At 35.2% G+C, this 3,351-nt stretch overlaps 1 pseudogene; it reads left to right on the top strand.

Annotated features, from left to right (window-relative positions):
• The first annotated feature begins 1,701 nt into the window (after window positions 1–1,701).
• LOC142608647 (short chain aldehyde dehydrogenase 1-like) lies at window positions 1,702–2,661 on the top strand (annotated as a pseudogene).
• Window positions 2,662–3,351: the final 690 nt, after the last annotated feature.

Below are 3,351 nucleotides of genomic sequence, written 5' to 3'. Positions count from 1 at the left end.
AAGTTGCACAAGCATTGAGAAATCCTTGTTCATGCAAATTGTGACTTGAGACAACGTTCTTGCCCTAGTTCATATCTCTTGTGAAGAAGTTGCTGTGTTTTTGCACTGTAGGGTTTTGTAATCAAGAATCTTCTTGATCTTCATCGTGTGGATGAATTGAAGAATTTTGCAGCCAACAATCTTCTCTAGTTGGTGATTGAAGTTGCGTACTGGGATCCGCGCAATTGGTTAGTCACGTACTTGGGAGCCGTGCATTGAAAGGAGAAATTGTCACTACAGAACAAGTCCAATTGGGTATTGGGGTAAGGTCTCAACTGTAGGTTGGTAAGGTACTTGGGATTCCTTTACTTGTAACCGCTTGTTGTGATAATAGTGGAATTTCGGGAGTGGTGACCTTAAATTCACCCGATGGGGTTTTTGCCGTGTAGGTTTTCCCCATTTGTGAACAAATCATTGTGTCATTTAATTTCCACATCATCTTTAGTTTATTGGTGATTTGTTTGTGATACCACGCGTTTACATGTTAATTTGATTAATAAATAACTTGGCTAATTAATCAATTTAATCTATCACAAGGGGTCAATACGTTTTTGGCCTATCAGTTCGTTGGTAGTAGGAGCTTGGAGGGCTCAAGTACATGGGGTAAACTAGGCTTGGAGGGTCTTTTGTTATTTGTGTACTCCAAATTTATTCTCTAGTGGATTGATTTTGACTTGGAGGGTTGCGGAGAGGCTTTTCGCCGAGTTCTTTGGTTTCCTCTTCGATAACACGTCTTGGTGTTATCTTGTATTTGCATCTCTCTTCCCTAGTCTTTAAGCTTTCATTTAATTGTTTATTGTGGATGGATATGGCTTAGAGTAGAGTTATCGGTTCATTGCAGTTATTTACTCTTGTTCCACACATAGTTTAAGTTAGAGTAAAAGTAATCTGGCCGTAATTTTGAATTAGGGGTCTGAACAAGCTCCTGTATTTTAGCATAAATTTGAGATTTCAGTACCTATCCAAAAGAAAAAAGAAAAAAGAAAAAAAGAAAAGAAGAAGTAATTTGTGCATCTCCTTCAAGACTTTCACAGAAGCCCTCTCTCTTTGCTAATTAAGTCTAAATTTGGGTTAACATTTCTTTTTGTTTATAGAGCACTTATTGGCACTAGGGAAAGCAAAAACTGATGTAAAGTTGCAGTCTTAGAAATGAAAAACTACAGTATAGATTTATTTTAGGTGGAGGGCACGTGTTTAATGACCAATTAGGTTGACTGGAATTTACCCAAACTAATAAAAGGTACATTTGGTGCTTGTGCTTTCATAACCTTTGATAAGCAAAAGTAAAGGAATTGATGGCAGCTACGCAAATTCTCCCCATTGTGGTTAAGATAGAGAAGAAAACCCAGATAGGTCATCGATGTTCCAAAATTTTTTGTATATGATTTCTGTAGCATTTCAGGCTAGTCGTCTCATTCAAAACTAAGTCTACCTGCTATGTATAATATTAATACATAACAAGAAGCATCATAGAAGATGTAAGGATTTTGTTTTTGTTTTTTGTTTTTTTTTTCTCCTTCCCGTTTCCTTTCTTAATTTGCTCAAGTTGCATATAGTTGACCTTCTCCCCTATAAAATAGCAACAAACAATGAAGGGGACATTCACAAAGGTAACTAGCATCTACAATTTGGCGAAGATTTCACATCAATTTTAAGGAAAAGATGAGTGCTAATTCTTCAGCAATTCCCATCACCAACAGGTACGTATTACTATAACAAATTAAACTTTTATAATCTTTGTGTTCTCTAATTCAGTCTTTCTATCATTTATATTATATTAAAAAATAGCTAAGAGTTTAGACTAATAAATTTTAGTTTTCGTATCTCTTTCTCCTTGCAGATTAGAAAGTAAGGTAGTGTTAATAACCGGTGGTGCGAGTGGCATAGGTGAGACCACTGCAAGGCTTTTCGTTTGACATGGTGCAAAGTTCCTTATAGCAGATGTTCAAGACGAGCTTGGCCACTCAGTTTGCAAAGACATTGGCTTTGAATCCATCTCTTACATCCATTGTGATGTAACAAATGAATTTGATGTCGAAAAGGCTGTGGACATGGCTAAATCCAAGTATGGAAAGCTTGATGTCATGTTCAACAACGCTGGCATTTCAGGCAACATTGAATCAGGAATTTTAGAATCAGAAAATGAAATTTTCAAAAGGGTTTTAGGGTGCTTTCTTGGGTGCCAAGCATGCTACTAGGGTTATGATTCCAGCTAAAAAAGGAAGCATGCTCTTCACCTCAAGCATTGCTTCAGTAATGGCTGATGATGTTTCACATTCATACATAGCATCAAAGCATGTTGTGGTGGGAATGGCTAAGAACTTGAGCGAGGAGTTGGGGTAGTATGGAATAAGGGTTAATTGTGTGTCTCCTTTTGCAACTGCAACTCCTATGCTAAGAAAAGTTATGGGGATGATGGAGAAGAAAAAGGTGGAGGATGTGGTTTCATTGTGTGTGAACTTGAAGGGGGCGGTATTGGAGCTTGAAGATATCGCTGAGGCAGCACTGTATTTGGGGAGTGATGAGTCTAAGTATGTGAGTGGGATGAACCTGGTTGTTGATGGGGGTTATAGTCTAACTAATCCAGCATTTTCAAATGCAATAAAAAGCCTTTTTTCTTGATACGTATCGATGTATGTGTTGCAAGTTGTAACTATCACCACCATTTCTCTATTTTGTTTGTTTGTTTTAGTGTTATCTTAAGAGTGATGTTAAAGTCAAGTAGCTTAATTTAGTGGCATTGTTATTGACTATTCTCCTTTATAAAAAGAATTAGGATTTGAAATTCCCCTTATCTTTGTTGTATCTATCAAAAATAAAAGATTGGTATTAAAGATAGGTAAGAGTTAACAAATGCCTTGAGAGCTGTGGTTTATGAAACATTTTAAGAAACTTTTTACTGGAAAAGAAAAAAGTGATTGATTTTTTTTACAACTTTTTATATTTCCCATAAAAGTTATTTCAAAACATTCCTAAAATGGTCAATTAACAAATGATTAATTTGGTTCAAGATTAAAGTTAAGAGAATAAAAAGAGGTAGAGAAAGACACATAAAAAAGAAAAAGAAAAAGAAAAAGAAACCCCTAACAAAAGTAATAAAAATTTATTTTGGATATTATAGATTTTTGAAAAGAAATACATGTGTATGACTTGATCCATAATTGACCCTTTTTTTTGGAATTAAAGATTTTTTTTTTGGTACCTTTTGATGAATGTCTTGTTTTGTTTTTTGTTTTTTTGTTTGTTTTTGTTTTTGTTTTTTTGTTGTTTTAATTGTAGGTGAGAAAGGGGGCATTCAAATGAAAAGAACTG

The sequence above is a fragment of the Castanea sativa genome, chromosome 9 (genome assembly GCF_040712315.1).
Source record: "Castanea sativa cultivar Marrone di Chiusa Pesio chromosome 9, ASM4071231v1".
NCBI lineage: Eukaryota > Viridiplantae > Streptophyta > Magnoliopsida > Fagales > Fagaceae > Castanea > Castanea sativa.
Note: the sequence above shows the minus strand (reverse complement) of the source record. Positions and strands in the feature narration are given on the sequence as shown.